Below are 25,805 nucleotides of genomic sequence, written 5' to 3'. Positions count from 1 at the left end.
CTCTTGTTGACTGAACATGTACTGCTGCCTATAGCCACGCTCTGCGGGCATCCCCCTGGTTCGTTACACAATACCCCTCCCTCTTAGTTTGGGGGACCCGCTTGGCGGGCTCTATTGGGCCCTTTCCCTGGGGGGGTAGGGGGGACGCGGGTCATCTGGACTTGCTGCATGGGACTGCAGAACTTTGACTTTCTCCTGATACATGCCCTTTACTGGACTGTTATGTCCCACTGCTGAACTGGGCACCGCACCAATGGGACACATGGTCCGGCTCCGGCCTACAAGCCGGGTTATGACGGGAGAAGACTTGGTCTTGTCACTGGGTCCATATCTGGCAAAGTCCACCCCCGTGGCTTATTGTTATTGACATTGCCTAGTGTTCTATGGTTTGTTTTGGGAAGGGAGCTCCAGCCAAGTTGGGGTGGCTGAGAGCAGGGAAGGTGCGGATGGGTTGTAGTTATTATGTTATAGTATGTCATGTTTTATGCTTAGTTTATGGCACAAGCTTTATTTGGTTATGGAACAGACAAATGTCTCTTTTTCATGTATACTCTGATGAATATGGGAATGGATACTGCTTCGACGGGTGGTTTGGATACTATTTTCCTCCTTGTGATATTGGCTGAGACCACGCCATGGGTACCCTGAAGTTGCTGACGTGGAATGTCAGGGGGATTCGGGATAAAATTAAGAGGGCGGCAGTGTTTGGGTGTCTCAAAACGTATAGAGCGGATATCACAGTCCTGGTGGAGACGCATGTAACTGGGAGATTGCAAATAGCTTTGCGTCGCCCGTGGATTGGATGGGCTTACCACGCCACTCATACGTCCTATTCTCGCGGGGTGTCTGTATTGATATCTAAAACTGCACAGTTTTCCTTGGTTTCTTTGCAGACAGACCCGCAGGGCAGATATATATTTATACACTGCTTATTGCACGGAGAACAGTACATTATTCTCGCCTATTATGTACCCCCGCCTTACGATCATAGACTAAGTACAGAGGGATTATCTTTTATGGCTCAACACCCTAATGTCCCAGCAATTTGGCTGGGTGATTTTAATATGGTTTTGAATCCGGGGGTGGATAGAATGGGCTCTACTCGAGGGGATCATTTACCGGGAGATACTGGCCTAGGTCGCACGTTTCAGGAATTCTCTCTTACAGATCTGTGGCGATTTAAATATCAGGCTAAACGTGTTTACTCCTGTTTCTCTGCAACTCACTCCACCATGTCACGTATAGATTATATTGCTGTGTCCGCCCAGTTGTTACCCAGGCTAGTAGACACGGGCTATTATGCTAGATCATTGTCAGACCACGCTCCTTGCTGGGCAACTTTTTCCTTGACCCGACCTACTGGACGGAAACCATGGCGGCTTCACCCCTTCTGTTTAACCGCCTTGAGTGACAGCGAAGACTTAGGGGATGAATGGGGGTTTTTCTTTACTACTAATCAGGGGACGGCTCCGGTTGACTGTACCTGGGAGGCTTTTAAACTGCACGTACGCTCCCCTTTAACACACCGGATTAACCAGTTGAAGCGTACCTCCAAGACTTTGCTATCTAATGCCCAACGGGAGCTGGACTCAGTGACCACTGACTTCACTACTGACCCCACACCTGCTAAGGCCCAGGTATTACGACACCACACAAGGCTAGTAGATCACCTCCACATTGAACAGGCTAAGCAAAAGTTGTTTTTTGTTAAGCAACGGGTGTTTGAACAAGGAGAGAGGGCGGGAAAGTTGCTGGCCTACTTGGCGCATCGGGACTCCAAGCCCCCGGTGGTGGTTTCGTTGACTGACAATGGGGGTGAGGAGGTGACTGATCCGCCAACAGTGGCCACCATGTTTCGTGCTTACTATGCTGCCCTTTATGAGTCGCAGGTACATAGGCCGAGGACTGAGACGGGGGCGTACCTCCGAGATATCTCTCTTCCCCACCTGTCTGAGGCTCAGGTTGAGTCTCTTGAGGCCCCGATATCAGCAGATGAGATTAGGCTAGCGGTGGCATCCCTTGCAACGGCTAAGGCCCCTGGACTGGATGGTATTCCCCTGGATTTCTATGCCCACTACTCTGAGACACTAGTGCCAGAATTGTTGAATTTATATACACACATATTTGACTCCGGGTCCCTACCTGATACTCTACGGCAGGCAGTTATTATAGTGATACCCAAGCCAGGAAAGGATCCCCACTCCCCGGATTCCTATCGCCCCATCTCGCTGCTCCAAGCAGATATTAAAATTTTGGCTAAAGTTCTTGCCACCCGTCTGAGTGGAGTCATCCTATCACTTGTTCACCCGGATCAAACTGGATTTATGCCCAGGAAAAACACGGCCATTAATATCCGCCGGTTATATATGAATATCCAGGCTGAGCATGACAGAGTAGGCTCGAGGGTGGTGGTGTCACTGGATGCCGCTAAGGCATTTGATTCCATTGAGTGGAATTATCTTTGGGAATGCTTGGGTAAATTTGGGTTTGGCCCCAATTTTGTTAAATGGATTACTCTCCTATACTATCGCCCAATGGCTAGAGTAGCGGTTAACGGATGGGTGTCGGACCCCTTTCAGCTGGGCCGTGGCACATGTCAGGGTTGTCTCCTATGTTATATGCTTTGGCGGCAGAACCGTTGGCTGCTGCACTTCGGGCACACCCGGCTGTAGTAGGCCTCTGACGCGGTTCTCTGGTGGAATCGGTAAGTATTTATGCGGATGATACTTTACTGTATTTAGAGGACTCGGGTCGGTCGTTGGAGTCTGCCCTGGGGGTCATAGAGGAGTTTGGTGGTCATTCCGGTCTGCGTATTAATTGGACCAAGTCGCAGGTTCTACCCATTGACTTGTTCTCCCCGGACCGGGATGCAGCTTCTCTCCCACTCTCCAGGGTATCCTCCATTCAGTATTTGGGAGTACAGGTTACGAGGGAACCTGGGGAGTATATTCATCTTAATCTTGAACCACTGCTTCTGTATGTGTGGGAGAAGACTAAGGCATGGTCCCGTCTCCCCATTGGGGTTATGGGACGGATCAATATTACTAAAATTATCCTCCTGCCGAAACTCCTTTATGTACTTTGGCATTCCCCTGTCATGGTCCCCGTGGCGTTCTTTAAAACATTAGACGGTGTCTTAAACACCTTTATCTGGGGCCCATCTAGACATAAATTGGCATGGAACACACTTAAAAACCCGACCTCTATGGGGACTGGCTCTCCCTGATTTCCACACATACTACATAGCAGCCCAGATTTCCAATTTTTATCACCTCCATAGAGCGGATAGTCACAGATATCAGGCCTTGGTGGGCGGGGGGGCTGAATCCCTTGTTGATACTCCCCTTCAGATGATTTTTCGGGGTGGTGGGGTTAGGGATGCCCGGTCCCGGATCCTGCCACACCACCGGAGTATTCGGAAACTAGCCCTTAGATTACTGGGAGCTGACTATTACCACTCACATACACTGCTATGGCGCAACCCCCTGCTTCGTGAGTTGTCTGGCTTACCAGATGTAGACTTGTGGGCTTCTAGAGGGATACTTTTTCTGTATAAGGTGGTGACTCCTATGGGCGTAAGGGATTTTCCCTCCCTACAAGTGGAATTTAACATACCCCCTCATATGCACTTTCGCTACTTGCAATTGCGACACGCGCAATTTGCTCAGGACTTTCCGAATGTACAGTCGCTGGCTTTGACAGATGTAATTATGGGAGACGAACCGGCTAAATTGATCTCGACTCTATACGGCCTACTCCGGGCCCGCTTGGTGGCGCAAACCACTGAACGGGCCAGGTTGAGATGGGAAGAGGACATAGGTCCCTTTGATGGGGGGGAATGGGAGGATGCCCTTGAGAACGTTCAACAGGCTTCGCTTAGCCTACCTGACCGACTAACGCAGTACTATGTGATACACAGGTCCTATCCCACCCCTATCCGGATAGCTAAGTATCATCCTGACTATAACCCGAAGTGTCCCCGTTGCTCTTGTACGACTGGTACTTTCTACCATCTTCTCTGGCAATGCCCATTGGTCCAGGAGTATTGGGGGCAGATTGTCAGGTTTCTACATGACCACATGGGTTCACCCCTTCAACTTGACCTACTTAGTATATTTCCTGATACCTCTGTTGATCAATACTTGGCTACATTTTTGCACTCTACGCTGTTTACCGCACGAAAGCTTGTGGCTAAATACTGGATGCGTCCAACCATGCCTACTATGCGGGAATGGGTAATGGGCATTAATAGTAAGCTACCCTTGATTAAACTGGTGTATAGAAATCGTGGGTGTCCAGCCAAATACCACAAAATATGGGATAGGTGGGTGGAAAATCTGCATACGTGTGTGGAGTGAGCTATATTGGAGTCTATACTATCATTGTCAGGAATTTTCCTTAATGTAAGATGTATTACTGTCCGTCACCTATGAAGAGGCTAATGTTTGTACCTACTGTAATATCTTGTTATAACTGAGTTGTTCAATAAACTTGTGCTGTTAAAAAAAAAAAAAAAAGAAGCGCCATGTGGTGCTATAAGTATTTACCCACAGAATTTATGTCACATCCCACTATAGGGGCTCAGTTTAAAGTCAGTCACCTGATCGCTACCCAAAACACACTCACGTCTTTGGCTTCCCCCCTATTCCCTATACGTGGCCATCCAACCTTTGAACTGGGGACCCACTTAGAAATTCCAACCTAGACAATGCGTCTAAATTCGTCATTAAAGGAAAATGGCCTTCTTTCTCAACCCTAACAGATCCGACAGGGCTTTTACAACTGCCTTTTTGGAGAGCGGCGCAACAACATCATTTTCTCCATTCCATCCCCAATCCTCAAACGTTCGCCCGCCCTCAGACGGAGTTTGAGACTCTATGCAGGAGCGAAGGCCCTTTGGCCCACATTCTCTCTCGAACAGATTACCCACACTTAACCTGTCTGTCCAACTGGGAAAAGGACCTTAATTGCTAATTTTCCCCAGCACAGAGACAACGCATTATCACTTTGGCTCTCAAAATGTCGCTGTGCACGAAGATACAGGAGACGAATTTTAAACTTCTCACCAGGTGGTATTTGACACCATCAAAGCTGCAGAAATGTTTCCCCTCTTCTTCGAACATATGCTGGAGGTGTGGCGAAGAAGAGGGCACGTTGCTGCACATTTTTTGGTCCTGCCCCAGCTTGGTGGACTTCTGGACAGAGATCCGATGCAAAACACAAAAATTCACAGACTTCTCCATCCAGGAAGAGGCTGCATTCTTTCTCTTGCACCATTCACAGATTCCCATTAAGAAGTACAAAAAAATCAATTTTACGGCATGTGATAAATGCGGCGAAATCCTGCATCCCTCTCTATTGGAAAAAATGTTCCACCCCTTTCATTACTCACTGGCTTAGGAAAATAGAGGACATAAAAAAAAATGGAGGTCTTGATCCTCACATCACAAGGTAAACAAGAATTTTTTAAACAAACCTGGGACATCTGGAATACCTTTATATTCTCGCTGGAAGGATGTCGCCTGCTATCGCCTTAGTGCTCTGAGCTTTCCTTGACTGGCCCCTTGGACAGTGGCTGCCATCGTGTCTCGCCCCCTCTTCTCCTTTTCTGATCTTTCAACCCTTCTCTTTTCTGCCTTCCTCCCCTATCTCTCACCCCCTCCTCTCTTTTGGAAAGAGTGGAAAATTGGGAATGACGGCCCCACACCCCCCTCTGGATGGATTATGCCGGAGGGACCTGGGGTTTGTGTGACCCTGGATCTTGGTACAGTACTTTATCCATGCCTCGAATCATTGTGATTGATGGAAGGCAGACTCACAGTTGCGAATATACCTGTATCAAGTACTCGGGGGACCGTCTTCCCCTATTTGGAGAAAAAATTATATTTAAAAAAAAAAGAAGCCTATGACACCTGGTATTCCCACGCGGTCTCCCTTCCAGACATTTACCAGGCCCGACCCTGCTTAGCCTCCAAGATCAGACGAGATGGAACAGATTCAGGGTGATGTGGCCGTAGCCAATATCTTCAGGCACTCTCAACTCTCTTGACAAACACCAAGATGGTCACCTTGGAAACAAGCGGAAAAAAAAAGGTCAACGGCAACAACATAAAAAGAAGCCTACGGCATCTGGAAATCCCAGGCGGTCTCCCATCCAGGTACTAAACTGGTCCCAACCCTGCTTAGCCTCTGAGATCAGATGAGATTGGGCTCTTTCAGGGTGGTGTGGCCGTAGGAGATTTCTTCAGGCACTCTCAACCTTGACTAACGCCAATATGATCACCTTGGGAAACAAACAAAAAAAAGTCAACGCCAACAACATGAGAAGAAGTCTACAGCACCTAGTATTCCCAGGTGGTCTCCCATCCAGGTATTAACAAGGCCCGACCCTGTTTAGTCTCTGAGATCAGACGAGATCTGGTGCTTTCAGGGTTATGTGGCCATAGGCGAGCTCTTCAGGCACTCTCAACCCTCTTGACAAACACCAAGATGGTCACCTTGGTAAACAAACAAAAAAAAAAAACAAGTCAACGCCAACAACATAAAAAAAAGCCTTCAGCACCTAGTATTCCCAGGTGGTCTCCAATCCAGGTACTAGCAAGGCCCGACCCTGTTTAGCCTCTGAGATCAGAGGAGATCGGGCACTTTCAGGCTTATGTGCCCATAGGCATCTCTTTGGGCACTCTCAACCCTCTTGACAAATGCCAAGATAGTCACCTTGGGAAACAAGCGAAAAAAAAACAGGTCAATGTCAACAACATAAAAAGAAGACTACAGCACCTGGTATTCCAAAGCCATCTCCCATCCAGGAACTAACTAGGCCCAACCCTTCTTAGCCTCAGAGATGAGAAGAGATAGGGCTCTTTCAGGGTGATGCTGCTGTAAGCGAACTCTTTGGGCACTCTCAACCCTCTTGACAAATGCCAAGATGGTCATCTTGGGAAACAAGCGAAAAAAAAAAAATGAATCAACGCCAACAACATAAAAAGAAGCCTACAATAACTGGTATTGCCAGGTGGTCTCCCATCCAGGTACTAACTAGGCCTGACTCTTCTTAGCCTCCAAGATCAGATGAGATTGGGTGCTTTCAGAGTGCTCGGACTCTTTCCCCATCACTAATGGGACGAGGCAGGGGAGCCCTCTGTCTCCCCTAATTTTTATTCTGACACTGGAACCACTTATGTGTCACGTTCAGAATGACCCGAATATTACTGGCATATCCAAACCCTCGGCACACCACAAAATTGCGGCGTACGCTGACGATCTAATTTTTTTCGTCTCCAATCCACACATTTCGCTTCCCAATATACTCACGGCTCTCCGGCGATACGGCAGCCTATCAAACTATAAAATCAGTTGCACCGTCGGCTGTATTGAATATATCGGTCCCGGATGGTGAGGCCAAGAGGCTACGCTCCGCTTTTCCACTGAGCTGAAAAATCTATACGTTACCTGGGCGTTGACATCGCAGCGGATTTGGCGCAATTGTACCCGCTTAATTTTGTCCCTCTCCTGAATAGACTGAAATCTGATTTGGGAAACTGGCATGCATTAACACTGACCTGGTTCGGGCGCTGTAATGCATTCAAAATGACGGCCCTCCCGTGGATCTTATACTTGTTCCAGACATTACCGATCTGGTTACCCCCAATTTTTTTCAGACAACTGCAGGTGCTGCTCCGGGACTTTATTTGGGTGCGCAAACCGCCCAGAGCCCGTTTGCAATTGCTTGCCAGACCAAAGGACAAGGGGGGTCTGGGTCTCCCAGATCTGAAACAATACAGAGATCTCAGAGATCACCCCGTAGTGGGAGCTACGTTGGCTGTTGTGCGGAGGTTGTTCCGCTGCACACACATTGCTCCCCTGCCGTCACCAATGTCTCCGGTTATAGGTAATCCAGACTTCCCACCGGGATTTACCAACAAGAAACTGCGACAGTTGACAGTGGTGGGGAAACAGCGTCTGGGAGACGTGTGGCCCTCGGGAGGGCTCCCGACCACGCAAACTGTCGCCGAGCTTTCTGACCCTCCGCTTGACTTGTTTAATGCTTATCAACTTCGTCACTTTCTTCTGGCCATACAAAGGGCCCCCTACACTCCTAGAGACCTGACGCCCTATGAATCCATCTGTCACAAAAAGGAACCTGTGCGACACACCCTCTCCCTCCTCTACAACCTATTAAGTAGTCAGGAGGAGGAGTCGACCCCACCATTTATCCACAAATGGGAGAGGGACTTTGGCATCACATTTACCCCACAACAGATAGGGAAGATCCTGACATTAGTACATAAAGCTACTCAAATACCCCAGACTTTCTTTCATGCGGTTCGCTCAATCTTTATCAAGTTCCTCTGGCGCGGAAAACATATGCGTATTGGTAGGGCAATGCTATTGCGACCGAAATTGCGGGGAGGTATTGGCTTCCCGGACCCTGCTCTATATTACACAGCGACGCACATGACACCGGTGGTTGACTGGTGCCGATGTTCTGCCATATACTGTCCGGCCATGATATAGTGTCCGCGCCGTACTGCGCATGCGCAGTACGGAGCAGACGAAGCTTCGGAAAATCTCTGAAGCTGAACGGCGCCTGCGCGGTGAGTGGAGGTGGTAGCCCCACCATCCAAGCGGACATAGGGTTGTGAATATTAGAGGGCCCCTCGCAGGCGAGCTTCGCTCGCCGCGCTTCGGGCTCGGCCTCGCTGCGCTCGGCTCTTTTATATTCTTACTCTATGTCCACTTGGATAGTGGGGATAGAACCTGGACTCAGTGCGCAGGTGGCGTTCATGCTCGGCAATTTTCGGAATCTGTGTTGCTGTGTACTGCGCATGCGCAGTACACAGCGGACACTATCCGATGGGGGACCATATGTGATAAGACACCGGCATGGGGAACTGAAGCTATGGGTCAAGCTAGAGCAGGAGATGGCGTGGGATTCACTGGCTGGTCTGCCTTGGGCGGGGAGGCCATTGGAGCCCTGTGTGACTACTATCTCTTTAGGCATTCTCAACCCTCTTGACAAACACCAAGATGGTCACTTTGTGAAACAAGCGAAAAAAAAACAGGTCAACGCCAACAACATAACAACATAAAAAGAAGTCTATGACACCTGGTATTCCCAGGCAGTCTCCCATCCAGGTACTAACAAGGCCCGACTCTTTTTAGCCTCCAACATCAAACGAGATTGGGTGCTTTCAGGGTGATGTGCCCGTAGGCAATCTCTTCAGGCACTTTCAACCCTATTGACAAACGTCAAGATGGTCACCTTGGGAAACAAGCAAAAAAAATAAAAATAAGTCGGAAGCTAGAGACAATACGGCCCGAGTCCTCAATTTAATCCATGCGGCGCATGTACAGGGAAGGCCCTTGCTTATGTTGACAACGGATGCGGAGAAGGCCTTTGACAGGGTGGCCTGGCACTTTATGCAGACCACCCTGGAACATATAGGTCTTGGCCCCAACATGATGAGCTGGGTAATGTCGCTTTACTCCACGCCGTCGGCAGCGGTACGGGTGAACGAGTGGTGCTCGAACTCTTTCCCCATCACTAATGGGATGAGGCAGGGGTGCCCTCTGTCTCCCCTAATTTTTATTCTGACACTGGAACCACTTATGTGTCACGTTTGGAATGACCCGAATATTACTGGCATATCCAAGCCCTCGGCACACCACAAAATTGCGGCATACGCTGACGATCTAATTTTTTCCGTCTCCAATCCACACATTTTGCTTCCCAATATACTTGTGTCTCTACAGCGATACGGCAGCCTATCAAACTATAAAATCAATTGCGCCAAGTCAGCTGTATTGAATATATTGGTCCCAGGTGGTGAGGCCAAGAGGCTCCGCTCCGCTTTTCCATTCTACTGGGCTGAAAAATCTATACGTTACCTGGGCGTTGACATAGCAGCGGATTTAGCGCAATTGTACCCGCTTAATTTTGTCCCTCTCCTGGATAGACTGAAATCTGATTTGGGAAACTGGCATGCTTTAACACTGACCTGGTTCGGGCGCTGTAATGCATTCAAAATGACGGCCCTCCCGCGGATCTTATACATGTTACAGACATTACCGATCCGGTTACCCCCAATTTTTTTCAGACAACTGCAGGTGCTGCTCCGGGACTTTATTTAGGCGCGTAAACCGCCCAGAGCCCATTTGCAATTGCTTGCCAGACCAAAGGACAAGGGGGGTCTGGGTCTCCCAGATCTCAGACAATACTACAGCGTGACTCTGCTAGCGAGAGTCGTTGATTGGCATTGTAATGGCCCACACAAGCAGTGGGTGGAGATGGTGATTGAGGATGGTTCCATTCCCCTATTGACCTCCCCGTGGCTCCTGTCCTCCCTACCAAAAGACCTCAGAGGTCACCCCATAGTGGGAGCTACGTTGGCTGTTGTGCGGAGGTTGTTCCGCTGCACACACATTGCTCCCCTGCCGTCACCAATGACTCCGGTTATAGGTAATCCAGACTTCCCACCGGGATTTACCAACAAGAAACTGCGACAGTTGATAGTGGTGGGGAAACAGCGTCTGGGAGAGGTGTGGCCCTCGGGAGGGCTCCCGACCACGCAAACTGTCGCCGAGCTTTCTGACCCTCCGCTTGACTTGTTTAGTGCTTATCAACTTCGTCACTTTCTTCTGGCCATACAAAGGGCCCCCTACACTCCCAGAGACCTGACACCCTATAAATCCATCGGTCACAAAAGGGAACCTGTGCGACACACCCTCTCCCTCCTGTACAACCTATTGAGTAGTCAGGAGGAGGAGTCGACCCCCACCATTTATCCACAAATGGGAGAGGGACTTAGGTATCACATTTACCCCACAACAGATAGGGAAGATCCTGACCTTTGTACATAAAGCTTCCATCGCAAACCAATATCAAGAATCAGGATACAAGATAGTATCACTCTGGTATAGAGTCCCATACCTTCTGAATAAAATGGATAGATCGATCCCGAATGTTTGTTGGAGGTGAAATTCAGATACGGGGACCATGGGACACCTTTTCTGGGCATGTCCGGCCTTGAGGAACTTTTGGGTTCCCAGCAGCGTGCCTTCTACACTTGACCGAACAGCCTGTTCGAAAATACAAACAAACCCTCACGATGCAACTCCTGAACGCCGCCCGGGCCTGCATTCCCGCACTGTGGAGGCAACCTCAGCCCCCATCCAAGGTGCTGTGGTATTCCAAAGTCAATCATATTCTCCGGATGGAAGAATTGACCGCCACCCTTCACATTACTGAAGAGGCATTTAGTGTTACATGGAGGCCCTGGAGGTATTTTACTGGTACTCGAGACTACATTCGGGAGGTGAGCAGTGCCTCTGTCCCAGAAAACGACTGAACATCTAACGTTTACCTACGTAGGCCATGTCTGCCCTGGGTGGCATTCCCCCCCTCCCTTTTTGTCTTTATTTTTCTTTTTTTCCCCGCCGCCATCCCCCCACCTCCTCTCTCTCCGTCTTTGCACTCTCTTCTTCCCCCGTCCTCCCTTTTGACTATGCCTTGTCTCCTTACTAGCCTTCGGTGACCCAGAAGAACCCCAGGGTTCTGGACATGACCGGCTCATATTTTACTCTGGTTCACGTAGGTCATGATAAGCTGGCTCGCTGTGGTCCCAGTTGTTCTCCATGATTACATTTGTCTCAACGGAGCTGCACTACTCCGTTACTCAGTACTACTGTACTACATGTCGGAGGTGGGGTTTTTCTCTTTTCTGCATGAAACTGTAGGACTCCCCTCTGAGAACCCAGAGTTATTTGGCTGCCTATTTTTTGTTACCATGTAATTGTGACCCTGGGTCATGCTGTATGGTTGACTGTTATATTTATGTTCTACTTAATAAAAGAATAATAAAAATAAAAAAAATAAGTCAATGCCAACAACTTAAAACTAAAGCCTATGGCATCGAGAAATCCCAGGCGGTCTCCCATCCAGGTACTAACCAGCTCCCAACCCTGCTTAGCCTCTGAGATCAAATGCATGCTCAACCCTCTTGACAAACGCCAAGATGGTTACCTTGGGAAACAAACAAAAAAAACAAGTCAACGCCAACAACATAAAAAGAAGCCTGCGGCATTTGGAAAACCCAGGCGGTCTCCCATCCAGGTACAAACCAGGACCAACCCTGCTTAGGCTCTGAGACCAAACGAGATTGGGCTCTTTCAGGGTGTTGTGCCCGTAGGCAATTTCTTTGTGCACTCTCAACCCTCTTGACAAATGCCAAGATGGTCACCTTGGGAAACAAGGGAAAAAAAACAGGTCAAAGCCAACAACATAAAAAGAATCCTACGGCATCCGGTATTCCCAGTCTCCCATCCAGGTACTAACCAGGCCCGACACTGTTTAGCCTCTGAGATCAGATGAGATTGGGCGCTTTCAGGGTGATGGGGCCGTAGGTGATCTCTTTGGGCACTCTCAACCCTCTTGTTAAACGCCAAGATGGTCACCTTGGTAAACAAGCGAAAATAAACAGGTAAACGCCAACAACATAAAAAGAAGCCTACGGCACCTGGTATTCACAGATGGTCTCCCATACAGGTATTAACAACCCTTTCTAGCCTCTGAGATCAGCGGAGATTGGGCGCTTTCAGGGTGATGTGCCCATAGGCAATCTCTTTGGGCACTCTCAACCAGGCCGTACACTGCTAGGCCTCCGAGATCAGATGAGATTGTGCGCTTTCAGGGTGATGTGGCCATAGGTGTTCTATTTAGACACTCTCAACCCTCTTGACAAATACCAAGATGGTCATCTTGGGAAACAAGTGAAAAAAAACAGGTCAACGCCAACAACATAGACCCTGGCGGTCTCCCATCTGACCCAGACCCTGCTTAGCCTCTGAGATTGGGCGCTTTCAGGGTGATGTGACCTCAGGCGAACGCTTCGGGACATACTCAAAACTCTTGACTGATGCTAAAATGGTCACCTTGGGAAACAAGCGAAAGAAAAACAAGTCAAAGCCAACAATATAAAAAGATTCCTATGGCACCTGTAATTAGGTACTATCCAGGCCGGACCCTGCTTAGCCTCTGAGATCAGATGAGATCGGGCGCTTTCAGGGGGATGTGGCTGTAGGAGATTTCTTTGGGCTCTCTCAGCCCTCTTGACAAATGTCAAGATGATCACCTTGGGAAACAAGCGGAAAAAAAAAAACATGTCAACGCCAACAAAATAAAAAGAATGCTACGGCACCTGGTATTCCTAGTTGGTCTCCCATCCAGTTACTAATCAGGCCCGACAATGCTTAGCCTCCGGGATCAGACAAGATCAGGCACTTTCAAGGTGATGGGGCCATAGGCGATCTCTTCGGGCACTCTCAACCATCTTGACAAACGCCAACATGGTCATCTTGGGAAACAAGCGAAAAAAACCAAGTCATTGCCAACATTGGAGGCTAAGCAGGGTTGGGCAATCAGTTTCCTTGCCTGAAATAGGCAACTCAGAACTGCCATCTGGCTGCTTCCTGGGTTTCCAACTCCTTCAACTAATCCCAGGAGACAATACTTCGCCTCCATCCCGGTGGAGGTTCCAAACACCCGATCAATGGTTCCTGTCACCTCTGTCCAGTAGCGGATCAACTTCGGGCATCTCCAAAACATGTGCATCATGTCTCCCCCCATGTTCCCGCACCGGGGGCAACTTGCGTGCGGCCGTTCGGCCAAACTGAAAAAGTTTACAAGGAGCATAATAGGTTCTATATAATAAGAACAGATGTGACATCCTCTGTGAGGAGAGCCACAATTCACCACAGGCAGGATTCCTGTGGCCAATTATAGCTCAGGGGGGTTTAGTACACACCCCACACTAGATAAGGCCGCCAGCGCGGCGGCCATGTATAGTGTGTTGCGGTGGTCAGGGAAAGAGGACGATAGGCAGGGACAGTGTCTTTACTGCTTGGGAACCTAGCACTGTTACAGTGGGTGTTATGTGCCTCCTGCACAGTACACACCTGAAGCTACCCTTTATTACTGGTGTTCAATTTCTGCAATACATGCATCTGCAGTGCACAAGTTAGAGTGGGTGTTGTGTGCCTCCTGCACAGTATACACCTTATTGCTGGTGTTCTGTTTCTGTAATACAGGAACCTAGCACTGTTACAGTGCTAGGGTGTACAGAGAAGCTGGTATATATAGAAGACTACACCATACAGAAGAAAGGCTAGTGAATACAGAATACAGACTCGTGTATGTAGATAGGCTTGAGTATACAGAGATGCTAGAGTAAACAGTGAGGCTGGGGTACACAGAGAGGCTAGTTTAAAGAGAGGCTAGTATATACAAAGATGTTAGTGTATATAGAGAGGTTAGTGTATAGAGAGAGTCGAGTGTATACAGAAAGGACAGTGCATATAGAGAAGCTAGTGTATACAGAAGACAGGCTTGGGTATACATCAAAGCTGACATTCTATACAGAAGACTGGGTAGTGTATACAGAGAGTCTAGTGGGTACAGAAGACAGGCTGGTGTATTCTAGCTAGTTTTTACAGTCTAGTGTATACAGAAGACAGGTTGTGGTATACAGAGAGTTTAGTGTATTCAGAGAGTCTAGTGTATACAGTCGGCGAGTGTATACATAAGACTGGCTAGTTTACACAGTGTTTACAGAGATGCAAGGGTGTACAGAGAAGCTGGTATATATAGAAGACTACAGCATACAGAAGAAAGGCTAGTGAATACAGAATACAGACTCGTTTATGTAGATAGGCTTGAGTATATAGAGATGCTAGAGTAAACAGTGAGGCTGGGGTACACAGAGAGGCTAATTTAAAGAGAGGCTAGTATATGCAAACATGTTAGTGTATATTGAGAGGTTAATGTATAGAGAGGGTCGAGAGTATACAGAAAGGAAAGTGCATATAGAGAGACTAGTGTATACAGAAGACAGGCTTGGGTATACATCCAAGTTGACAGTGTATACAGAAGACTGGGTAGTGTATACAGAGATTCTAGTGGGTACAGAAGACAGGCTGGTGTATTCTAGCTGGTTTTTACAGTCTAGCGTATACAGAAGACAGGCTGTGGTATATAGAGGCTATACCAGCGTGAGACTATCTTGTATCCTTATTCTTGATATTGGTTTGCGATGGAAGCTTTATGTACTAAGGTCAGGATCTTCCCTATCTGTTGTGGGGTAAATATGATGCCTAAGTCCCTCTCCCATTTGTGGATAAATGGTGGGGGTCGACTCCTCCTCCTGACTACTTAATAGGTTGTACAGGAGGGAGAGGGTGTGTCGCACAGGTTCCCTTTTGTGACAGATTAATTCATAGGGCGTCAGGTCTCTAGGAGTGTAGGGGGCCCTTTGTATGGCCAGAAGAAAGTGACGAAGTTGATAAGCACTAAACAAGTCAAGCGGAGGGTCAGAAGCTCGGCGACAGTTTGCATGGTCGGGAGCCCTCCCGAGGGCCACACCTCTCCCAGACGCTGTTTCCCCACCACTGTCAACTGTTGCAGTTTCTTGTTGGTAAATCCCGGTGGGAAGTCTGAATTACCTATAACCGGAGTCATTGGTGACAGCAGGGGAGCAATGTGTGTGCAGCGGAACAACCTCCGCACAACAGCCAACATAGCTCCCACTACGGGGTGACCTCTGAGGTCTTTTGGTAGGGTGGACAGGAGCCACGGGGAGGTCAATAGGGGAATGGATCCATCCTCAATCTCCATCTCCACCCACTGCTTGTGTGGGCCATTACAATGCCAATCAACGACTCTCGCTAGCAGAGTCACTCTGTAGTATTGTCTGAGATCTGGGGGACCCAGACCCCCCTTGTCCTTTGGTCTGGCAAGCAATTGCAAACGGGCTCTGGGCGGTTTGCGCGCCCAAATAAAGTCCCGGAGCAGCACCTGCAGTTGTCTGAAAAAAATTGGGGGTAACCAGATCGGTAATGTCTGGAACATGTATAAGATCCGCGGGAGGGCCGTCATTTTGAATGCATTACAGCGCCCGAACCAGGTCAGTGTTAAAGCATGCCAGTTTCCCAAATCAGATTTCAGTCTATTCAGGAGAGGGACAAAATTAAGCGGGTACAATTGCGCTAAATCCGCAACGCCCAGGTAACGTATAGATTTTTCAGCCCAGTAGAATGGAAAAGCGGAGTGGAGCCTCTTGGCCTCACCATCCGGGACCGATATATTCAATACAGCCGACTTGGCGCAATTGATTTTATAGTTTGATAGGCTGCCGTATCGCTGGAGAGACGCAAGTATATTGGGAAGCAAAATGTGTGGATTGGAGACGGAAAAAATTATAACATCAGCGTACGCCGCAATTTTGTGGTGTGCCGAGGGTTTGGATATGCCAGTAATATTAGGGTCATTCCGAACGTGACACATAAGTGGTTCCAGTGTCAGAATAAAAATTAGGGGAGACAGATGGCACCCCTGCCTCATCCCATTAGTGATGGGGAAAGAGTCCGAGCACCACTCGTTCACCCGTACCGCTGCCGACGGTGTGGAGTAAAGCGACATCATCATGTTGGGGCCAAGACCTATCTATATGTTCCAGGGTGGCCTGCATAAAGTGCCAGGCCACCCTGTCAAAGGCCTTCTCCGCGTCCGTTGACAACATAAGCAAGGGCCTTCCCTGTACATGCGCCGCATGGATTAAATTGAGGACTCGGGCCGTATTGTCTCTAGCTTCCGACTTATTTTTATTTTTTTTGCTTGTTTCCCAAGGTGACAATCTTGGCGATTGTCAAAGTGCCTGAAGAGATTGCCTATGGGCACATCACCCTGAAAGCACCCGATCTCGTTTGATGTTGGAGGCTAAGAAGAGTCGGGCCTTGTTAGTACCTGGATGGGAGACTGCCTGGGAATACCAGGTGTCATAGACTTCTTTTTATGTTGTTGACGTTGACCTGTTTTTTTTTGCTTGTTTCCCAAAGTGACCATCTTGGTGTTTGTCAAGAGGGTTGAGAGTGCCTGAAGAGATTGCCTATGGCCACATCACTCTGAAAGCACCCAATCTCATGTGATTTTGGAGGCTAAGAAGAGTCGGGCCTGGTTAGTACCTGGATGGGAGACCACCTGGAAATACCAGTGATTGTAGGCTTCTTTTTATGTTGTTGGCGTTGATTCATTTTTTTTTTTTGCTTGTTTCCCAAGGTGACCATCTTGGCATTTGTCAAGAGGGTTGAGAGTGCCCAAAGAGATCGCTTACAGCAGCATCACCCTGAAAGAGCCCTATCTCTTCTCTTCTCTGAGGCTAAGAAGGGTTGGGCCTAGTTAGTACCTGGATGGGAGATGGCGTTGGAATACCAGGTGCCGTATTCTTCTTTTTATGTTGTTGACATTGACCTGTTTTTTTTCGCTTGTATCTCAAGGTGACTATCTTGGCATTTGTCAAGAGGGTTGAGAGTGCCTAAAGAGATCGCTTACAGCCGCATCACCCTGAAAGCACCCTATCTCTTCTGATCTCAGAGGCTAAGAAGGGTTGGGCCTAGTTAGTACTTGAATGGGAGATGGCCTTGGAATACCAGGTGCCGTATTCTTCTTTTTATGTTGTTGGCGTTGACCTGTTTTTTTTCGCTTGTTTCCCAGGGTGACTATCTTGGCACTTTTCAAGAGGGATGAGAGTGCCCAAAGAGATTTCCTATGGGCACATCACCCTGAAAGCGCCCAATCTCCGCTGATCTCAGAGGCTAGAAAGGGTCGCGCCTTGTTAATACCTGGATGGGAGACCGCCTGGAAATACTAGGTGCGGTAGGCTTCTTTTTATGTTGTTGGCGTTGACTTGTTTTTTTTGTTTGTTTCCCAAGGTGACCATCTTGGCGTTTGTCAAGAGGGTTGAGCGTGCCTGAAAAAATCTACTATGGCTGCATCACCCTGAAAGAGCCAAATCTCATTTGATCTCAGAGGCTATGCAGGGTTGGGACCTGGTTAGTACCTGGATGGGAGACCGCCTGGGATTTCTCGATGCCATAGGCTTTTTTTTTAAGTTGTTGGCATTGACTTATTTTTTTTTATTGTTTTATTCTTTTATTAAGTATAAGTAGAACAACATAAATATAACAGTCAACCATACAGCATGACCCAGGGTCACAATTACATGGTAACAAAAAATAGGAAGCAAAATAACTCTGGGTTCTCAGAGGGGAGTCCTAGAGTTTCATGCAGAAAAGAGAGAAACCCCACCTCCGACATGTAGTACAGTATAACTAATGCAGCTCCGTTCGGACAAATGTAATCATGGAGAACAACTGGGACCACAGCGAGCCAGCTTATCATGACCTATGTGAACCAGAGAAAAATATGAGCCGGTCGTGTCCAGAACCCTGGGGTTCTTCTGGGTCCCAAAGGCTAGTAAGGAGACAAGGCATAGTCAAAAGGGAGGACGGGGGAAGAAGAGAGTGCAAAGACGGAGAGAGAGGAGGGGGGGGATGGCGGCGGGGAAAAAAAGAAAAATAAAGACAAAAAGGGAGGGGGGGGGGGAATGCCACCCAGGGCAGACATGGCCTACGTAGGTAAACGTTAGATGTTCAGTCTTTTTCTGGGACAGGGGCGCTGCTCACCTCCCGAATGTAGTCTCAAGTACCAGTAAAATACCTGCAGGGCCTCCATGTAACACTAAATGCCTCTTCAGTGTTGTGAAGGGTGGCGGTCAATTCTTCCATCCGGAGAATATGATTGACTTTGGAATACCACAGCACCTTGGATGGGGGCTCAGGCTGGTCGGTCAAGTGTAGAAGGCACGCTGCTGGGTTGTCTGCGATATCTACATTTCTGAGAGTTTTTATCGTCCCGGTCACCTCCACCCAAAAGTTCGTCAAGGCCGGGCATGCCCAGAAAATGTGTCCCATGGTCCCCGTATCTGAATTGCACCTCCAACAAACATCTGGGATCGATCTATTCATTTTATTCAGAAGATATGGGACTCTACACCAGCGTGAGACTATCTTGTATCCTGATTCTTGATATTGGTTTGCGATGGAAGCTTTATGTACTAATGTCAGGATCTTCCCTATCTGTTGTGGGGTAAATGTGATGCCAAAGTCCCTCTCCCATTTGTGGATAAATGGTGGGGTCGACTCCTCCTCCTGACTACTTAATAGGTTGTACAGGAGGGAGAGGGTGTGTCGCACAGGTTCCTTTTTGTGACATATGGATTCATAGGGCGTCAGGTCTCTAGGAGTGTAGGGGGCCCTTTGTATGGCCAGAAGAAAGGGACAAAGTTGATAAGCACTAAACAAGTCAAGCGGAGGGTCAGAAAGCTCGGCGACAGTTTGCGTGGTCGGGAGCCCTCCCGAGGACCACACCTCTCCCAGAGGCTGTTTCCCCACCACTGTCAACTGTCGCAGTTTCTTGTTGGTAAATCCCGGTGGGAAGTCTGGATTACCTATAACCGGAGTCATTGGTGACGGCAGGGGAGCAATGTGTGTGCAGCGGAACAACCTCCGCACAACAGCCAACGTAGCTCCCACTACGGGGTGATCTCTGAGGTCTTTTGGTAGGGAAGACAGGAGCCACGGGGAGGTCAATAGGGGAATGGATCCATCCTCAATCTCCATCTCCACCCACTGCTTGTGTGGGCCATTACAATGCCAATCAACGACTCTCGCTAGCAGAGTCACTCTGTAGTATTGTCTGAGATCTGGGAGACCCAGACCCCCCTTGTCCTTTGGTCTGGCAAGCAATTGCAAACGGGCTCTGGGCGGTTTGTGCGCCCAAATAAAGTCCCGGAGCAGCACCTGCAGTTGTCTGAAAAAAATTGTGGGTAACCGGATCGGTAATGTCTGGAACAAGTATAAGATCCGCGGGAGGGCTGTCATTTTGAATGCATTACAGCGCCCGAACCAGGTCAGTTTTAAAGCATGCCAGTTTCCCAAATCAGATTTCAGTCTATTCAGGAGAGGGACAAAATTAAGCGGGTACAATTGCGCCAAATCCGCTGCGATGTCAACGCCCAGGTAACGTATAGATTTTTCAGCTCAGTAGAATGGAAAAGCGGAGCGTAGCCTCTTGGCCTCACCATCCGGGACCGATATATTCAATACAGCCGACGGTGCAGTTGATTTTATTGTTTGATAGGCTGCCGTATCGCCGGAGAGCCGCGAGTATATTGGGAAGCGAAATGTGTGGATTGGAGACGAAAAAAATTAGATTGTCAGCGCACGCCGCAATTTTGTGGTGTGCTGAGGGTTTGGATATGGCAGTAATATTCGGGTCATTCCGAACGTGACACATAAGTGGTTCCAGTGTCAGAATAAAAATTAGGGGAGACAGAGGGCACCCCTGCCTCGTCCCATTAGTGATGGGGAAACAGTCCAAGATTCGTTTTTTTTTTTTCGCTTGTTTCCCAAGGTGACCATCTTGGCATTTGTCAAGAGGGTTGAGAGTGCCCAAAGAGTTCGCTTACAGCAGCATCACCCTGAAAGAGCCCTATCTCTTCTCATCTCTGAGGCTAAGAAGGGTTGGGCCTAGTTAGTCCCTGGATGGGAGATGGCTTTGGAATACCATCTGCCGTAGTCTTCTTTTTATGTTGTTGACATTGATCTGTTTTTTTTTCGCTTGTTTCCCAAGGTGACTATCTTGGCATTTGTCAAGAGGGTTGAGAGTGCCCAAAGAGATTGCCTATGGGCACATAAGCCTAAAAGCGCCCGATCTCCTCTGATCTCAGAGGCTAAACAGGGTCGGGCCTTGCTAGTACCTGGATTGGAGACCACCTGGGAATACTAGGTGCTGAAGGCTTCTTTTTATGTTGTTGGCGTTGACTTGATTTTTTTGTTTGTTTCCCAAGGTGACCATATTGGCGTTAGTCAAGGTTGAGAGTGCCTGAAGAAATCTCCTACGGCCACACCACCCTGAAAGAGCCCAATCTCATCTGATCTCAGAGGCTAAGCAGGGTTGGGACCAGTTTAGTACCTGGATGGGAGACCGCCTGGGATTTCCAGATGCCGTAGGCTATTTTTTCCGCTTGTTTCCAAGGTGACCATCTTAGTGTTTGTCAAGAGAGTTGAGAGTGCCTACAGCCACATCACCCTGAATCTGTTCCATCTCATCTGATCTTGGAGGCTAAGCAGGGGCGGGCCTGGTTAATGCCTGGATGGGAGACCTCCTGGGAATACCAGGTGTCGTAGGCTTCTTTTTTTTTTCAAATATAATTTTTTATCCAATAGGGAAGTACATAATGCAACAGAGAAATACAGAGCAAAAAGCAGCTGAACAATACTTGATACAGGTATATTCGCAACTGTGAGTCTGCCTTCCATCAATCACAATGATTCGAGGCACGGATAAAGTACTGTACCAAGATCTAGGGTCACACAAACCCCAGGTCCCTCCAGCATAATCCATCCAGAGGGGGGTGTGGGGCCGTCATTCCCAATTTTCCACTTTTTCCAAAAGAGAGAGGGGGTGGAGGGGGTGAGAGATAGGGGAGGAAGGCAGAAAAGAGAAGGATTGAAAGATGAGAAAAGGAGAAGAGGGGACGAGACACGATGTCCAAGGGGCCAGTCAAGGAAAGCTCAGAGCACTAAGGCGATAGCAGGCGCATCCTTCCAGCAAGATTATAAAGGTATTCCAGATGTCTCAGGTTTGTTTAAAAAATTCTTCTTGAGTAATGAAAGGGGGGGAACATTTTTTCCAATAGAGAGGGATGCAGGATTTCGCCGCATTTATCACATGCCGTGAAATTGATTTTTTTGTACTTCTTAATGGGAATCTGTGAATGGTGCAAGAAAAAGAATGCAGCCTCTTCCTGGATGGAGAAGTCTGTGAATTTTTGTGTTATGCATCGGATCTCTGTCCAGAAGTCCACCAAGCTGGGGCAGGACCAAAAAATGTGCAGCAACGTGCCCTCTTCTTCTCCACACCTCCAGCATATGTTCGAGGAAGAGGGGAAACATTTCTGCAGCTTTGATGGTGTCAAATACCACCTGGTGAGAAGTTTAAAATTCGTCTTCTGTATCTTCGTGCACAGCGACATTTTGAGAGCCAAAGTGATAATGAGTTGTCTCTGTGCTGGGGAAAATGAGCAATTAAGGTCCTTTTCCCAGTTGGACAGACAGGTTAAGTGTGGGTAATCTGTTTGAGAGAGAATGTGGGCCAAAGGGCCTTCGCTCCTGCATAGAGTCTCAAACTCCGTCTGAGGGCGCGCAAACGTTTGAGGATTGGGGATGGAATGGAGAAAATGATGTCGTTGCGCCGCTCTCCAAAAAGGCAGTTGGAAAAGCCCTGTCGGATCTGTTAGGGTTGATTTTCCATCAATGACAAATTTAGACGCATTGTCTAGGTTGGAATTTCTAAGTGGGTCCCCAGTTCAAAGGTTGGATGGCCACGTATAGGGAATAGGGGGGAAGTCAAAGACGTGAGTGTGTTTTGGGTAGCGATCAGGTGACTGACTTTCAACTAAGCCCCTATAGTGGGATGTGACATAAATTCTGTGGGTAAATACTTATAGCACCACATGGCACTTCTTAGCGGAATTCGGGAGTGAACTTAGAAAGTTTGTTTCGATTCCAGTCCAATACGCGCCCCAGGAGTGTGGTCGGACCAAGTAATATGGCCGATGGAGGAAGAGCTCACCAAGTGCAGTTGGTCATGTGGAATCAAGAAGAAGTCTATCCTCAAGTATGATTTGTGAGGGGAAGAGCAAAAAGAGTAGTCCCTTTCCCCAGAGTGTTGCAGACGCCAGACATCAACTAATTGGTCATTCAGTAAACACTTAGTAATCCGCTTTCTAGAGGAAATGAGGAGCGAGGAGAAAGAGGCAGAAGTGTCAACCGATGGCGAAAGGGGACATTAAAGTCCCCACCTAATATCAACTGGCCCTCCCGAAAGTCACATAATCTGTGCAGGGTAGTTCTGAGGAACGTGTCTTGGTGATCATTGGGAGCGTACACAGTGGCAAATGTAAAAAGGCGCTCTCCAATGTGGCCCCTAAGAAAAAGATATCGGCCCCCAGGGTCCACCAAAGAATCCTGGAGAACCCAGGGGAGCCTGCTAGAGATCAGAATGGAGACTCCCTTGGTCTTAGAGGAGGGGTTAGTAGAGTGGTAGACCTTAGGGAAGGATCTCGACCATAGAAAGGGGAGGCTAGTATTTTTAAAATGTGTTTCTTGTATAAAGGCCACATCAGTACAGGAAGTCTTCAGTTCTCACAGGAGGATCCACCGTTTTTCAGGGGAGTTCAGTCCCTTAACGTTTAGAGAGGTGACCTTGACTGAGTCTGCCATCGCTCCTCTGGGAGGGGGAGGGGGACGTCAGAGAAAAGCAAAGAAAGTTGAACCAAGGTAGGTTTTGGGTAGGTAATGCATGGCGGGAACTAAGGGGGAGAAAGGAAGGGCAAATGGAAGGAAAGATAAAGGGAAAAAAAGGCTGGGCACTTCAACCCCAGGGGGAGAGGGAAATTAAGGGTTGTCCGCACTCAACAGTACAGGAAGGGTATACTAAAACAGCACAATTATGCTATAGCGCTTACCAGATGTACACTGGGTTTAAAGCGCTGTCCTACTTGGGTTGGTGGGTAGACAGGTCAAGAGGGAGCCCCCGAATCCTAGTCCCCCCAGTCCCGGCAGTGGTAAATGTCACGTCTGATACCAGTATGCAAATAAAAGACAATCAGTAACATCATAGAACCAAAAAACAATAGTATAACCAAAACAGAGGTAGAGCATATAACTGTCAGCACTGAGGGGTCTCCTCGGCTCGCCCTAAACATAGGCATGCATGAGGGAGCCCGTAGCAACAGAAAAGGCATCACAGAATGGGATCCACGACCCCCGTCCCATACCCCTAAAGTACATGCAGTCACCGAACAAATGCATTTCTCCCTTTGGCAGATTGTCCGCTCCTTACCCCCTCTCCCCCGCCCACGCCCCGGGGGGAAAAGGGGCAGGGAAGGGGGGGAGGGGGGAGTGGAAGGGGGGAAAGGGGGAGTGAAAGGGGGGAAAGGGGGAGGTAAAGGAGGGAAGGGTGGGAAGGGGGGGAAAGGGAGGGGGGAAACAGGGGAGAGGGGACAAACATGCGGATATGTCAAGTCCTTTAGCGCACTCCCACCAGCAAACACCCGGACCCCATAAATTTCAACTCCTCCCCTCCATGGTCACCACATCAAGATGAAAGAGGAGCAGCCCTGGTCGGTGCATGGAAAATCCGTCAGGCAAATGGCTGGGGCCACCATCCCTCCATCCAACGGGAGACTTCATCCGAGCAGCAGTCCTGGGGCCCGCCAATTAGTGTCTCTCCTGCATCGCCATCGGGGGCTGTGTAGAGCATCCAGTAAGGGGTAAATCCTCCAGGGGGGTCCAGAGTCACACTGGAGGGAAGCAGTGTCTTGTACCAATAGGCTCAATAAATAAGTCATCAGGGTCCCCGAAAGCTGCAGAAGGCAATGTCGGCAAAGAGTAGGTGGGAGCCAGAGGGGGGGGCGAGGGGCGCAACCAGGGGGAGGGGACACATATGCGGGAATGTCTAGCCCTTCCAGTACAGTGCACTAGGTATCACTCAGACCCCCCAAAGTGCAACTCCCCCATCTAAGGTCAAGACTCCAGAAGGGAAGATGAGCCGCCCTGGTCTGTACATGAAAGAACCTGCTGCCAAGGGGTTGGGGCCATCATCCCTTCCTCCAATGGGAGATGCCACCGGCATGACAGCCCTGTGTCCTGTCAAGTGGTGCCCCTCTGACAATGTCGTTGTGGTATATGTGGAGCATCCAGGGAGAGGCAGGGACCACCCAAACAGTGAGGGGTAAAGCCTCCAAGGGGGACCGGTGTCAGACAGGAGGATAGCGGTGTCTTGTACAAGTTGGTTAATTAGACAAGTCATCCAGTGTGTTCCTGTGAGCAGCGGAAGTAAAGGTCGGTAAGGATTATGAATGGGTGGGGGCCAGGGAGTGCATAAAACTGCCACCAGATGACCGGGGCAGAGAGGGCAAGGGGATGAAAGTCAGATCTGGTAAGTGGGGGCGGGGGTGAGGAGTGTCCCTCATATTACTCACGTTGGCCATACCTTGAAGCTGAGCGCTCTGCATACCCAGGACGTTCTTCTGTATAATCTAGCCTATCTGTATACATTAGCCTGTCTTTTGTACACATTAGTTGGTCCTACACTAGTCTGTCTGTATACACTAGTGTATACAGATAGGCTAGATTATACAGAAGAAGGTCCTGGGTATGCAGAGATGGAGGATATGGTATACAGAGAGAGAGGCTAGAGTATGCATACTTGCTAGTGTATACAGACGGACTAGTGTATACAGAAGACCGGCTAGTTTATATAGGGAGGCTAATGTGTGCAAAAGACAGGCTAGTGTATACAAATAGGCTAGATTATAGAGAAGAACATCTTGGGTATGCAGAGAGAGAGGCTGGGTTACACAGAGAGGCTGGTGTATGCAGACTTGCTAGTGTATACAGACGGACGAGTGTATACAGAGAGGCTTGGGTATACAGAGAGCTAATGTATAAAGAGCAGCTAGTGTATACAAAAGACATCCAAGGGTATACAGAGAAACTCGTGTATGCAGAAGACGGGCTAGTTTATACAGAGAGGCTAAAGTGTACAAAACACAGGCTAGTGTATATAGATAGGCTAGATTATACAGAAGAACGTCCTGGGTATGCAGAGATGGAGGCTAGGGTATACAGAGAGAGAGACTGTGTTACACAGAGAGGCTAGAGTATGCAGACTTGCTAGTGTATACAGACGGACTAGTATATACAGAAGACCAGCTAGTTTATACAGAGAGGCTAATGTGTACAAAAGACAGGCTAGTTTATACAGATAGGCTAGATTATACAGAAGAACGTCCTGGGTATGCAGAGATGGAGGCTAGGGTATACAGAGAGAGAGAGAGAGATAG

The 25,805-nt window shown here is 48.6% G+C and overlaps 5 pseudogenes; 3 read left to right on the top strand and 2 right to left on the bottom strand.

Annotated features, from left to right (window-relative positions):
• Nucleotides 1-6,117: 6,117 nt before the first annotated feature.
• Nucleotides 6,118-6,237, bottom strand: LOC144000254 (5S ribosomal RNA; annotated as a pseudogene).
• A 92-nt stretch (nt 6,238-6,329) lies between these two features.
• Nucleotides 6,330-6,448, bottom strand: LOC144000242 (5S ribosomal RNA; annotated as a pseudogene).
• A 10,490-nt stretch (nt 6,449-16,938) lies between these two features.
• LOC144000176 (5S ribosomal RNA) lies at nt 16,939-17,057 on the top strand (annotated as a pseudogene).
• A 3,730-nt stretch (nt 17,058-20,787) lies between these two features.
• Nucleotides 20,788-20,907, top strand: LOC144000253 (5S ribosomal RNA; annotated as a pseudogene).
• A 58-nt stretch (nt 20,908-20,965) lies between these two features.
• On the top strand, nt 20,966-21,084 carry LOC144000197 (5S ribosomal RNA; annotated as a pseudogene).
• The last annotated feature ends 4,721 nt before the right edge of the window (nt 21,085-25,805 follow it).

The sequence above is a fragment of the Lithobates pipiens genome, unplaced genomic scaffold (assembly GCF_037356315.1).
Source record: "Lithobates pipiens isolate NorthernLeopardFrog02 unplaced genomic scaffold, aLitPip1_a1.2 Scaffold_191, whole genome shotgun sequence".
In the NCBI taxonomy this organism is placed as follows: domain Eukaryota; kingdom Metazoa; phylum Chordata; class Amphibia; order Anura; family Ranidae; genus Lithobates; species Lithobates pipiens.
Note: the sequence above shows the minus strand (reverse complement) of the source record. Positions and strands in the feature narration are given on the sequence as shown.